General features: G+C 38.9%; 1 protein-coding gene and 1 pseudogene across 5 annotated transcripts in view; one reads left to right on the plus strand and one right to left on the minus strand.

Moving 5' to 3' along the window:
* Csgalnact1 (chondroitin sulfate N-acetylgalactosaminyltransferase 1) overlaps positions 1-15,408 on the minus strand; it is a 296,177-nt gene that overhangs the window by 123,114 nt on the left and 157,655 nt on the right. The gene's annotated exons all lie outside the window — the stretch shown is intronic.
* Positions 3,996-4,877, plus strand: LOC104863051 (annotated as a pseudogene).

Below are 15,408 nucleotides of genomic sequence, written 5' to 3' on the forward strand. Positions count from 1 at the left end.
AAAAGGATAAAATGGAAACAAAGCCTTTGTAAATAGGGAAGGGTGGAAGGGGTAAAGGGAGGGCAATCGAATGGGGAAAAATTAGGAACTAAGATACATCATGTAAAGTTACAAGAACCCAATGATGAATGTAACTGTACTGTATGCCTAAAATGTACCAGTAAACTCAATGGGGAAAAAAAAGAATCAAGAGTGGGATATAAAGCCAACTAAAATTTTCTCAAACAATTAAGCATTAAATAATTTAGAAAACAACTAATTGAAATATCCTGACAATGTAGAACCACATAAATTCTAGGTCAGGAGTTTCATGTATGTTGTCCCCTCTATCATTTTCTCACTGCTGGGAATGAAAATGTGCCCTCACTCACAATTCAAAGGAGGAGAGGTATGTTCTGGCTCACAGATTTTAGAGGATTCCGTCCATACAGGCTGACTCCAAGGAAAAAAAGGGCTTGGTAGAAGAGCCTAGGCATAGGACAGCTGCTTATACCCAAAACAACTGAGAGGGAAAGGAGGAGCGAGGGAGAAGAATAGACCCTTCCATGTCACACTGACAGTGACCTCCCTCTTCAGACTCTTCCCCCACCCATACATTCAGCTTTTAATGTAACACAGGATCTATGGATTAGCACACTCATGGTCTATTCACCTCCCAATATACACATCTCTGAAAACATGAGGATTCCAGGGCACTTTCTAGATCTAAATAAACTCTAACACAGTCCCCGTCATTCCTGAGAATGCCTGAAATGTAGAATTATTACTCTTGCTGTGCAATGATGGGAACAGAAGTGTGTGAAACACAAAAACCAACCTAAGTAAAATCCCTAGAGTTTCGTACATTTCCAAAATTCTGGTCTCTTAAAGTCTTCCACTTGCCCCTGACTCAATGTTGTTTTGGGCTTTCTTGACTGTGGTTTAGGTCGTAACTATGGACCATCTGAGAAACTATGGGCCTGGGTGACCATGGGCTAAACTTGGCTTCCTGCTCAAGCCTCAAACTTTTAGGAAAAGAGGAAAAAACAAAACATCTCTGTTTTTCCACATGATACTCATTTTCCTGCCTGGAACTCACTGCTCCTTATTTTCTGCAATCACTTTTTCCTTGAAGGACAAAGTTACCCTCTTCTATACTCTTTCTTCTCAGGAAGGCATCCAAGCATCTCCTGCTGTGGACTTCTGAATCATGTGCATTCTTGAGTAACACCTACAGATGCAAGTAAAATATGTTTTCCTTTCTGTGTTAGTCAGCTTTCTGTTGCTATGACAAAACACATGAAAGGAATCAACTTAAAACAGCAAAGGATTTCAGAGGCCTCAATCCCTGGTCACCTTGGGCCTGAGGTGAGGCAGAACATCATGGTAGAAGCCCATGGTGGAGCACAGCTGCTCAACTCATGGTTGTTGGCAAGCAAAGAGAGGGAAGAAGGGTGTGGAATTCTAATATACCTGTCAAGAGCTCACCCCAGTGACCTACTTCTTTCAAATAGACTCCTACCTCCTAAAGTTTCCAGCAATGACTGACAGCACCATCATCCGTGGATGGACTGAGCCTTCCATGCATGAGCTTCTGGAAGACAATTAAGATCCAAGCAGGAAATGTCTGTGTTGGTTTACAGACTTTAGAGAATGGCTTAAAATTGGCATTTCCACTCAGCGGTCAGTTCAGAAATCTGACACTGTGATGTTCAGGTGTCACTCAGGAAGCTTGACTAGATTAAGGGATCCAGATGGCTCATATTATAGTGTTTTGGGTGTATTTGTGATGCTGTTAGTGTTTCTGCAGGATATTGGAGTTTGAATCTGTGACTAAGTAGGCACTGTTCTGTGGCCGGAGAACTCAGAGAACAAAAAGGCAAAGAAAAATTGAGTTTTCCATTCTTTTCAAGCTGGGACACCTTATTTCTCCCGTACTGGGACATCAGAACATGAAGTTCTTGGACATTTGGATTTGGACTGAGAGTCACCCTATCAGCTCCCCTGTTCCCAAGCCACTGCACAACTCTCACCAGACAACTTTCTCCCTTTCCTGGATACCCTGATTTTTTTTTTTTTTTGGCTTATTCTCTCATTTTGGTAGAGCAGTTCTTTTGGGAAGTTCCCAAGAAAGGTAGCCTGCAGACCTCTCGTGTCTACCTGAGACAATCATTATTCTACTCTGTGTCTGGTTGAAGTGTGGCTAGGGAAAGGACACAAGGTATTATTTTCCCTGAGATTTAAATAGAGAAGCTATTCCTCAAGGCACAGTTCTTTTTCTTCTAAATTCCACTGCTCTGTTGAGAAGTCAGAAACTGGTTAGCCTCCTGAACCTTTGTATGTGACCTACTTTTTCTCTGTTAAAACTTGTACAAACATTTTTTTATTCACACACTGTATCAGGTATGATATGAAGTTGGTCTTGCTTCTATTCATTGTGCTTGGTACTAAATCTTTCCACAAGGAAATTCAAGTTCATCTCTAGAAAGGATTATTTACTTCCTTGCATTTTCTTTCTTCTCTTACTGAAGCTCTTGGGATTTTAGATTTCAGAAAAGGATGTTCTCACTTCCTTCCCTCTTCTGTTTTCTACCATTGTATATTCATTCTATTTTTCTAAGCAATTTCATCAACATTCCAACTCTTCACTGCATTTTTAATTTCTGCTACTCTACTTTTCCAAACTCTTTCATAGACACAATTATTTTCTTTAATCTCTCAAAGAATATCAGATATAGTTAAAAATTTTTTCCTTTCCTGATTTTTTGTTTCTTCTGAGACTCATTTCCTCTTTATCTATTGTTTGATGTTTGTTTGTTTGTTTTTGTCTCTTTCACTTATGCTGGAGACAATCCCCCAGTGTATGGTAAGTGATCTTTGGCTCTCTATCTAAACCTAAAATAGGTGCTTATGTGATATATGTGGGTTAGAACCCAGCTCTTTCATGAAGAGGCTGAAAAAGTCTTTTATTTTTAGCTGATCAGTTTCCCAGAAAACAATGCTGAAGTTCTAATCTAGAATGGAGGAAGACACAGCTCACTGTGAGAGTGCTGGGTGCTCAGGAGGAAGACAGCACCACTCTGAAAGTAAATTCTCACATCAGACCCCATCTTCTACACAGTGTCTTACCCATCTTGTCACCTGGACATTTCATCTTCAGTTGCCCTTTCTAAATCCGAAGCACTGCTGGCTACTTTTTCCAGGAAACACCCCTACCAGGATTACTCATCCAGCCACTCGGACTGCTCTTTCTGCATTTCTCCCACCAGCTGCCAGTTGCTAGCCTCACCCTTTCACACCTGGCTCCAAGTCCACAGCTTTTCTGGTCCAGAGCACAAATCAGTCCGCGTCAGGCTGGCTTCCCTCTCTGTGGGCACTTGGCTTTCACTTTTCTCTCCTCTACTAACGCATTCCCCACACATGCACTTGTTTCCACCTCCCAAAAATTTGTTAAAATCTTCATCCACAACCCTCAGAACCCATTTTCTTTGTCCATATGGGTTTGCAGTTTTTAAAATTTTACCTATCATTTTCAGTGATCTTAGGAAGAAGCAATGATAAATAAATGTATTCAAATTGCCATATATAGCTGTAAGTCCAAACATCTTTTCTCATTAAAAAAAAAAAAAATTCAAGTCAGAACACTCAGGGAGAGAAATCTCTAAAACAGATTATCATTGCTACGGCTTAGTTAGCACTTGAGAATACCTTGACAAAAGTACTGTACTCAATTTTTGAGTCTACACATCAAAAATTTTTAACTGATGTGGAGGGAATTTAGACCAGATGTTAAGAAGTAGTTAGAGGCTTCACAGCAGTCCGACCACGAGGAGGGTGATATAGCATCAGAGGTGCTCTGGATAGCTCCACCCAGGACAACTCTGCCTCCCCGGGCATCTCCCCTCCTGCCCTCAAGTGTCCTAGCCTCCCAGGCCTTTCGTGTCCGATACCGTGGGGAGAGGGGAGAGCAGGCCCGCCGAGGGTGATTACGCCAAGGAGCTGCAGTCTCTACCAAGATGATAGAAGTCCTGATTATTGACTCCCAGAAACTGCTACGCCACCTGAATATCCTGTTGGAACAGGAGGCCAGATGTCAGCCAAAGGTCTGTGGCTTGAGACTAATTGAATCTGCACGTGATCATGGCCTTAGAATGGCTGCAAGGCTGAGGGACTTTGAAGTGGAAGATCGTCTTAGTCTAATTCAGCTCTTTGGCTTTGATACAGAGACATTTCCTCTGGCTGTCAATTTACTGGACAGATTCTTGTCTAAAACGAAGGTACAGCCCAAGCACCTTGGATGTGTTGGACTGAGCTGCTTTCATTTGGCTGTAAAATCAACAGAAGAGGAAAGACATATCCCATTGGCAACTGTGATCCGAATAATTCAGCATCGGTTCACGATTTCAGACTTGCGGCGAATGGAAAAGATTGTACTGTAGAAGGTGTGTTGCAAAGTTAAAGCTACCACTGCCTTTCAATTTCTACAAATCTGTTATTCACTCATTCAAGAGGGCTTGCCATTTGAAAGGAAAAATAGCCCAAATTTTGAAAGACTAGAAGCTCAGTTTAAGGCATGTCACTGCAGGATCATGTTTTCTAAAGCCAAGCCTTCTGTGTTGGCCTTGTCTATCATTGCACTGGAGATCCAAGCACAGAAGTTTGTAGAGATAACAGAAGGAGTGGAATGTCTTCAGAAATATTCCAAGATAAATGGCAGAGATCTGACCTTCTGACAAGAACTTGTATCCAGGTGTTTAACTGAATATTCATCAAACAAGTGTCCTAAACCGTACATTCAGAAGTTGAAGTGGATTGTTTCTGGGCGTCCTGCACAGCAAGTGAAGCACAGTTACTATAGAATAACTCACCTTCCAACAACTCCTAAAATGGTTTCTTAATTGGTAAACTTGGTTGTTATTCTCTGTATAGAGAAAATTTCATAATTTTCTTCTACAATTAAAATATTAAAATAATATCTTCAAAATAAACCAATGGGCTTGGAATAGCAAAAGGAAAAAATCTGGTATCACCAATCTAGTCAGCTAACATTTGAAAGCATTTGCTATCTATAAAGTACAACACCCTAAGGGCTGGGCATGGTGGCAGATGGCTGTGATCCAAGCACTCTGGAGGCTGAGGTAAAAGGATCACCATGAGTTGAGGCCAGCCTGGGCTACATAGTAAGTTCAAGGTCAGCCTAAATTACATAGCGAGACTCTGTCTCTAAATAAATAAATAAATAAATAATACCCTTAGGGGTTTCTAATGTCTTACATGTTAACCATTTCATTAAATTAGCAGCTTAGAAAATAACATCCTCTTTAATAACCTGAATTTGAAAGGTAGTGCTGAAGTAATGGTTGTTTTAACTGCACATTTTGCTAAATGTAACCCTAAGCTCTAGCTCATTTAAAGTTAGAATAGGACCAAAAATTTGATCTACATATGAACTAATTTAAGACTATTAGCTTATAAGCAGAATCATTATGAACTTGAATGTTACACCTAATGGAAAAGTAATACAAAGCATATGATCTTTTTTGGGTTTATGAAAATTGCCAGTATGTCTTCATGTACTGCTACTGCAATTGAAATAATAGAAAGTCTATTTATATTTATAAAAATATAAATTCAGTCACTACATATACACTGTATGTTCTTGCTATCTACATTAACTTACAGTAATGATTTATCTTTTCCTACTCAAAACTAAATGTTAATATTTAACACATCTACATATGCTGATGAAACTTAGTATGAAAAATTTACTTTTAACAGCTAGTAGTATTGAGATAAACTTTTGATAAGTTGGAGGTTTTTGTTTTTTACATAAATAGTATTATTGCAGCAACAAAAGTATTTCTTTGAAGTCTTTCTCCACAACCTGAACTATGGATAATGTTTTAATGACTTTAAGTTATGAACCCTCAAAACATCACTAAATTCATATGATGTTTGCCATCTCTGGAAAACTGCCTAATTAATATAATGCTGCAGTAAGAATGTTTAGATTTGAATTAATCTACAAAGCTAAAGTCATAAAGGTGAAACACTTAATGCAAGCCTGAAAAGGTGAACTGTGAATCTTCATTTCTAACATTAGTTGAATTTTTTATACTGGATCAATATGTTTAGGTGATATTGAAAATGGAACCTACTTAATTTAAATGTTAATTTTTAAATTATGAGGTTTACAACAAAAACAACATTTCACACATGTACTTTTTTAAGGCATAATAAAGGTTATATTCTAGATAATGTAATGGTTTCTTGGTGCCCATAATGCAAATAATAGTCCAGAGATGAGAATGTTATTGCTATATGGGAATTACATTTAAATTTTAAAGCATTTTGTATTAAGCCAAACTACAGACCTACTAAGTGTGGTATATTCTTTGAACTATCTTTAATATTTCTTCTAAAAAACAGGTGACATTTGTATCAATGATAAAAATTTCTATACAGAATCTACTTTCTCAGTCTATCTAGCTCCATCAAAAATATGTTCTATTATATTACATAGTAAGTCAAAATCAATTATCACTCTGAAAACTTGCTTCACCCTAAGTTTTGGCTAGATAAAACACTTCAGGTTTTACTATAGATTATTTCTATAAAACTGCCATTGCTTCCAGTTTTATTTTTTTAAGAAATAGAATATACTTTCACCCATTTTCATCATGTATCTTAAGAAAAGTAAGGAGGTAAATATGAGATTGCCGAGGTAGTGTTTGGAATTCCCCATGTGAGCCTATCAGTGTAAGGAGATGTACATATGTTAGTGTTGGTGCCTCTCGGCCTTCTGGCAAAGAGCAAGTGCATATATTGTTAGTGTTATAAACAGTAGTGTAGCCTGAAGCCTGAGTCTATCCAGAATGCATGTAACCAATGTTGGCATCATGTTACTGATCAATAATCATTGAAAAAATAAACCAAAGAACCACAGTATATTCTACCCTCAACTTTTTGTAAACCATATTTTGTGGCTAACTCTGTTTTACCATAAGGCTGATATATTTCAATATTTTGAAAACATCAGTATTAGTCTTGAGTTGGCAGAGGTAACCTAACCAACTACCATTATGTTTGATACTAAGAAATACACCTTTCAATAAAATTATTGAAATGCAAAAAATAAATAAAAGTAATTAGAAGATGTGCAAACTGGATTTAGAGGAAGAGCTGAACAAACAGATAACATAACAAAAAGGTCAGTGGAGATTTAGTCACCTCCACCAAACAGATGAAAGGTCCCTAGCCTTCCCAAGATGGCCCACACAATTTTCTGTTTCCACTCCAAACAGAATAAGAAAATGGGCCTAAGACACAGCATAAGGAAAATATACTGCCAATGAAGCACATTAAATATTAGCAGGGGATAGTGTGGAATTTTCTTTTCTGGAGCTATATTAAAAGGAAGAATGGTCCATACTTCAAGGTAAAATACTGCACTATGACATCTCAAATTCCATGCAGCTGTATATTTCTTTCTTTTCCAATAAACCTACATGCAGAAAGCAATCACTGCTATTCCAAGCTTCTTTTTTATCTTTTCTAATAGAAATATTCTTTTATGAATAAGACAGATCATTCCTAAAGCAAATTCAATTCAATGTCAAGATTCACATTTGCAGCCAGGCATGGTGGTGCACACCTATAATCCCAGCACTTGGGAGGCTGAGGTAAGGAGTATTGACATGATTTCAAGGCCTACATAGTGAGACCCTGTTTTAAAAAACAAAAGACAAACAACAAAAAACCAACCAAACTAACAAACAAAAAAACCAAAGATTTACACTTGGAAGTTCCAATGTTTCAGAGACCTTCTATACATTCAAAGCAAGACTATATTAAAAAATTGTAGGACACACTTCAACATTGAGACAGAAGTTAGTATTGCTGGTGTTTTAGATTTTTATTTGCAATAATTTTTACTTTTAAAAAGTATTAGTTCCCCTGTACAAAAACAGTTTCATGAAAATCCAGACCATTTATAGGTAAACAGAATTCCAGTGACATCAGCAAGTAAAAATACTTCTACTTTCCCACTCATCCACCTGAGTAGAAACGGGCTACTCCTTCCTGAAAGGGTGTACTGACCAAGAGCAAGGGGTGGCATCTGCCAAGAGTACACTGAGCAGTACAGAGGCAGTGGGGAACAGATGTAGGATGGATGGATGACCCACACATTGAGAGTACATGGCAAATCCCGTTACCCATGGCTTCCCTCCATCACCCACTTGATTTTTGTGCTGTTGTTATCAAAGAAATATAGGTTTGTGTGTATTTGTTTTTAGTGCAGACATTTGAGTCTCACCTCATGACACACACACAAGAAAAACCCCAGTTAGATAAAGACCTAAATGTAAGGTCTTCATAAAGACAAAAGAAGGATTTTACAAAAGATGTGAGATAATATCTCCTTGTCCTCAGCCTAGGAAAAGATTTAAGGCAGACAAAGCACTAACCACAAACTCCGATCAACTGGACCACGTTAAAATAAAAGAACCTTCTATTTATTAAGGGATATCCTAAAGGGAATAAAAGACAAATTTCTCAGTCTGCTACAACATAATACCTGAGGTGGATAATTTATAAAGGAGAGTAGTTTGTTTCATCTAACAATTCTAGAAGTCCAAATGCATGGCACTGTATATTACTGAGGGCCTTGAACCATTTTATCCAAACAGAAAGCAGAGGGGCAAAGTGAGCAAGTGTGAGTCAGAGAAAAGGGGGGAAAACCCCCTGGACAGCTAACCCATTTCCACAAGAAAGGCATGTACTCCCTGACCCAAAATTTCCCTCCATGCCCACATCCCGACAATGAGAAATTAGATTTCCAATGTGAGCTTTGGGGGTCATACTCCAGCGTCAGCAGGCAGTCAGTGACAAAAGATGCACCTCCTTCCCACAGGAGCGAAGTTAAAAATTCATTTTGTGCCTGGCTAGTGGAAAAGTAGCAGAATCTGTCTGGTATTAAGGAATCCTAAGACACATGAGCTCCCACTTCACCTACAGCCCAATTCCAATCTCTCAAAAGCAAAGCCTGCCAGTCAAAAAGCCCAAATCATTTACCTATTGCTCATGCGAACAACACCCAAAGATGAAATCAGTGAGGAATTTTGAACTTTCCACACAAAAAGAAAAACATCAAGATAAATAAATGAGGCCCTGAAGATAACAAAGAATTCAGGAAAAATTAGAAAAGAAATTGTATAAATGAAATCATTATTCTCAGAGAGCTGAAAAAATGTTACATCCCTAAAAATATACTGCATCTTAAGTATAGGATATTATGGAAAAAAACTAATCACAGAGTAAAAGAGAGTTAATTAAAATACCTATATACATATGCAACACAAGAAAATTTTAAAATCAATATAAGTTTGGAAGACAGATGAATATAGTAGAATTTAAAAAGATAGGATCATTTGTCCAATATGTAACACAAACCCCAGATAGCATAAGGAAAGTGGAAGAAAATAAGTAAAAGCAAAAAACAAAACAACAAACAAATCCTCAATAAGATACTGGCAAACAGAATACAGAGGGTCATCAAGATTATACAACCTGATGAAGTCAGGTTTATCCCAGGGATGCAAGGATGGTTTAACAGATGTAAATCAATAAATGTAATATACTATATTAACAGAGACAAGGACAGTCATCTCAATAGATGCAGAAAAAGCACTGGACAAAAATCAACATGCATTCATGATAAAAACCCTGCAGAAAATTGGAATAGATGATCTTTATCTCAACCTGATAAAGGCTATTTATGAAAAGCCAACAGCCAACATCATACTCAATGGCCAAAAACTGAAAACCTTCATGCTAAAAACCAGGAATAAGACAAGGATGTCCACTATCACCACTTCTGTTCAATATAGCTTTGGAAACATTAGCCACAGAAATTAGACAAGAGAAAGAAGCAGTAAAGATAGGAAAGGAAGAAGTGAAACTGTCATTATTTGCTGATGATATGATACTCTACATAGAAGACCCAAAAAATTCACCAAAAGACTTCTAGACTTAATTGACAGATTCAGTAAAGTAGCTGGATACCAAGTAAATACTAAAATATCAATATTTTTGTACACAAATAACAGAAATTAAAGAAGAAATTGGACAATTAGACAACCACTTCGCGACCTTTTGGCTAAGATCAAGTGAAGAAGACATTAGACAGTTTTTACAGTTTAAAGACAATGCCAGTACAACATACAGGAATCTATGGAATACAGTGAAAGCAGTTCTATTTGGGATATGTCTATGAATAGACATTTCTCAGACAAAGAAGTAAAAGCAGCAAATAATCATATGAAAAAATGTTCAACATCACTGGTCATTGAAGAGATGCTGATGAAAATAGCATCTGAGATTCCAACTCACCCCAGTAAGAATGGCTGCCATCCACACCAGAGAAACTATTCAGTATTTATACACATGTGACTTATTTATTTCACTTAGGAATATATCCTCAAAATGTATCCATTTTCCTATGAGTGAATCTAAATTCTCATTCTTTATGGCTGAGTAATATTCCATTTTATAGAAAAACCTCATCTTCTTTATCCAGTTTCCAACTGATGGGCAAATACTATAATAGTAATAATATCCTAATGAGATAATTGACAGTGTGAAATAGGAAGAAAAGGGCTAAAAGTTTAGGGAAAGTGGGAAGGGTAGGGGAAAGGTAACAAAGGAAAAGAAAAAAATTGGAGAAAATGAAAAAATAGAAATGAAGTGTTTGTAAAGGGGGAGGGGAGGAGGGGTGAAGGGAAGGCAGGGATAAGAGGAAAAAATGAGAACCAAGACCTGTCATGTAAAGGTACAAGATCCCAATAATGAATGTAACTATACTGTATACCTAAAATGTACCAATAAACTCAATGAGGAAAAAAAAAAAGGAATGGCTGCTATCAAAAAAGCAATCAATAACAAATGCTGGTGGGGTTGTGGGGAGATAGGAACCCTTCTTCATTGTTGGTGGGAGACTGGTACAACCACTGTGGAAGTCAATATGGAGATACCTCAAACAACTAGGATTAGAAGTCCCCATTTGACCCAGCTATTCCCCTGCTGGGTATCTTCCCAAAAGAATTAAAATAATCATGCCACAATATAATATGCTTACCCATGTTTATAGCCTCACAGTTTGTAACAGTCAAAATCTGGAAATAGCCCAATTGCCCATCAACTGGAGACTGAATAAAAGATGTGGGTTTTTTTTTGTTTTTGTTTTTTTTATAAAATGTAGTACTACTGAGCCATAAAGAACGAGAAACTAGAGATATTTATAGCTAAGTGGATGCACACTGAGGCCATACTCTTAAGTGACACGTGTAAATACCAAATAGTTTCTCTGGTTTGAAAAAGTAAAAAGTGTAAATAAGGATTAAAATGTATAATTGATATTGTGTATTAGGAAGAAAAGGTCTAAAACAGTAGAGGAAGTGGGAGGGGTAGGGGGCAGGTAAAAAGGGAAAAGAAAAAATATATGAAAAGGAAAAACATGGAAACAATGTCTTTAGAAACAGGGAAGGGGGGAGGAGCTGAAAGGAGGGCTGGGGAATTGGAAAAAATAAGAACCAAGATAAGTCATGTAAAGGTACAAGATCCCAGCGATGAATGTAACTGTACTGTACACCTAAAATGTACCGATAAACTTAATAAAAAGAAAATAAATTGATCACCAAGGAAATATAATCGATATTGTTAAGTGGAACTTCACCGTTTGGGACAGAAGCAGATATGGAGATGTGGGGAGAGAATCTGAAGGGAGCAGACGAAGGCCGGCATCCTTATCCCATCAGCCAGGAAGCGAGTGATGCCATCTAGGTACGGGTTATGAGGCAAGACATAAAACAGAACAATAGTATCTATGATACTTAGGTGGAGGAACTAAAAGTCGTGATGCAACTGCACTGGGTAGAAAAGTGTGGCGGGAAACCAGCAGACCCTGTCCGAAACTGATAATCAGGAAATAACAATGTGAGCCCTGAACTCAGAAAAATGATAACCACCAGAAAAAAGCAACTGTGGAAGTTAACGGCCATTCCCTTCGGCAGGAAAGAAAGGGGTAGGTAGAGCTGAGACGAGGAAATTCTTGTTGTTACTATAAATCATTCTACAGCATTTCACTTCTTACTATGAGCATGAGCTGTGGTGATAAAACATTTAATAAGACTGTAAAGCATCTTTAGAGTGAAACAGGTAAGATTTGGTCATTGATCTGCTGTTGTGGGGATGACTGGAAGTGAATGGTAGGTCATTGAGACTACAGATCAAGTCAGCGCTGAGGCACAAGCAGGCTGTGGGGTCCGTGGAGAGTGTGGCTCAGAACCTGCAGAGTTTGAGTTTTCTGTGGCACAGGCCGGCAGAAATGAGTAACCGGGATGACTCAGAGGTACAGATCAAAAGGTCCAGGCAGAAGTTTGGGCTGCAGGTAAATGTTTGGCAGCCAACTGTCTACAGGTTAAAACCCAGTCTGTGAGAGGGATCACATTTCGAGAATATGTGGAGGGATTAAAGGACTGAGCCAGCCTCAGAGAAAAGTAATGTCAAAGGGAGAGGAGAGTTTGCAAAAGAGAGCCCAGAATGTTTGGTGCTGTGGAAGCCAAGGGGCAGAGTTTGAAGAAGAAAAGGGAGACACTCTCAGATGCAACAGCATTCCAATTGCAAAGCACCAAAAATCCCCAACTGTTCAAACTCAGCATCCTCTGACCTAAGTATCTGAAATTTATCCGATAAAAATGAGGCATGATTCCTGACATACCTAATAAAAATTAAAACAAGACCTTGGCCCAGCGGAAAACATCTGTGATCATTCAAGTGATTTCTGCAGATAGTGTTTTGAAGGGCTCTATGCTAAACTCTTGGACTTCTTGTGCGGAGCCTGACAGTGGGTTAAAATAAAAGATGGAATGAAGAGCTACCTCAACTCATATTTGCTGACAAAATCCAATCTATGGTCACTCTGCCATCCACTGCCTGAAATACAGTCTGTCCGTTTTGCAGAAACTCCTCAGCCTGGTGAGCAAACTACGAAAAACAACTCTGTGGGAACACAGCACTTCGGCACATTCATCCCCTTGGTAACGTGGCTGCAGCGGGAGAGTCACAGAGACTGCTGAAGTGCAGTGTTCCTCTTCACTTGCCTCCGGAGTCCCATTTTCAAAAGACCCATCTGGAATGTGAATTCTGTGGTGTATTTTCCCCTCTAGGAACAACGGTAACACGGAGAGTTGTGATGATAAGCGTGAGCAACATCCTGAATTAGCAGTTTACATGCAAAAGAAAGTGCTCTCACGTGTGTTCTTTAGTTTTAGAGGGTTAAAATGAAAAGGGACAATCAGTATTAATGAGATCCAAAGGACCTGCCTTTGGGGTCGGTTCTGAGTCAGTATTCAATGTCACCGCACCACGGCAACGGGGACTGCTGACCAACAGTGCTGTCCTCTGGGCGAATGAATGAGTTGGCACAATCAGAACTCAGCATTGTTGGGGCTGTTCTGTATGCAAGCTTCTGTCTGCTGAAGCGGCCACTCACTAGCAGATTCCCATTCTTATTCTCATCCCCTCTCCCTCTCCCTCTCTCTCATTTCTTCCTTTCTCCAGGACAATCACTTCAGTGCCAGCGCCCAGTCCTACTTCACACATAACAATTAAATTCTTTCCTGAAGCAAATCGAACCTCAAAAAGATTTAGGCCACGCATCAATGAGAGTAAACCACTATGCAGTTTCCAGATGTAAACTAAAATGAAACCATGCGGACATTTCGAATAAACAGAACACGAAGTGGCACCTATGGGCAGGTGGGCGGTAGGGAAGGTGCACTGCTGTGGAGGAGAGGATTATATGCCTGCCACCCTGCGTCTTAAACCTAGACACGAGCAGCCTTCACATGAGAAATGGGGAATCTTGGTAAAATATACTAATATGGCTTAGTCAGGTAAAAGGGAATTGACAGATTGTCGAGGTGCCTGGAATTTCCATTCTATCCCATATCCGAGTCTCCACCTTTGAGATGTACCAACAAGCCATTAAGCTGTCAGCCCTTCACTTGCCACCTTGAATTTCCTTTTCTTCGCTGTGCCTCCCCGAAGCTGCAGCAGTCTCCTCACTGCTTCCCTTTCCATTATTGTCTCTCCTCACTCTACTCGACAGCAGAGTGAACTGAACTCACACTGTGTTACTTCTCTCGTCCAACTCACAAGTGCCTTCCCATCACACCTAGAAGAGCCCCAAAGCCCTCTCTGTGGCCTTAAGGTGCCTATGGACCTGTCACCTGCCTCATCTCCTAGTTGATGTAGCTATACTGTCACCTTGCTAGCCCTGCCTTCTTGCAAATCTCCTTGCTCTTCTTGGAGAAAGCATCTGCACTTCCTGGTCTCTTTTTCAAGATTACTCTTCCCACAATACCCACCTCATTTCATTTAGGTTTTACTCAAAGGTCATCTCCTCATTTTCCTCTTCTTGGGCATCCTACCCCAAATACACTCCCCGCCATCTCTATTTTCTTCCCTTACATTATTTTTCTATTTGCCGTTAGCTATGGCTTGGTATGGTTTGTTCACCAAAGGTTCGTGTGCCAGAAGCTTGGTCCCCAGGTGGTGGTATTGATGTGACAGCGCCTAGTGAAAGGGGCCATCTTTTCAGTAAATGGAACTGGGAAAATACCCAGATAGAACAATATTAATTTTACTATCTCATACCACACATAAAAATTAATTTGAGACAAATTTTACATCTAAATAAGAAATGTTGAATTCTAAACCTTATAGGATTTAATATAGAAAATATTCTTACAACTTGAGAAGAAAATAGCCACATATATAGATATCTATCTATCTATATATATAAACAGAAGAATGTTAAGGAATTTTACAAACAATTCATAAGAGGTAGACAACACAAAAGAAAATGAAATGATTTAAAAGCAGGAGATCCTTTTGACCATAAATACATACACTGACCACCTTCAGTAATAGAGAAAAAGCCAAATGAAACCACACACACACACACACACACAAAATATTAACACATGCTCTCAGTCATCAAAAGCAAAAATTAAAAAAGGACAATATTAAGTGTTGGCAGGAACATATGAGCATTTGGGGATCCAGCAGAGGTGAACAGATGCACATTCCACAAGCCAGTGGCTTCTCTTCCAAGCCAACAGAGAGCAACTTGTAAGCAGGGGGATGTGGGCATTAGAAATATTCACAGCTGCATCGCTTGCATTCCCCCAACTGTCACCAACTCTCAGATGGATGAACACAACCTCACACATTGATTCGCATATGGTATAATACTGGCAGCAAAAGCTAACAAATTATAGCTACTGAGAGCAAAATAAACGCTTCCTAGCAGCCTGATGCATAGGACAAAATGGCAATACACAAAAGAATATACACAGTCTAGCT

The sequence above is a fragment of the Fukomys damarensis genome, unplaced genomic scaffold (genome assembly GCF_012274545.1).
Source record: "Fukomys damarensis isolate Sample0158 unplaced genomic scaffold, DMR_v1.0_HiC HiC_scaffold_18, whole genome shotgun sequence".
Lineage (NCBI taxonomy): Eukaryota > Metazoa > Chordata > Mammalia > Rodentia > Bathyergidae > Fukomys > Fukomys damarensis.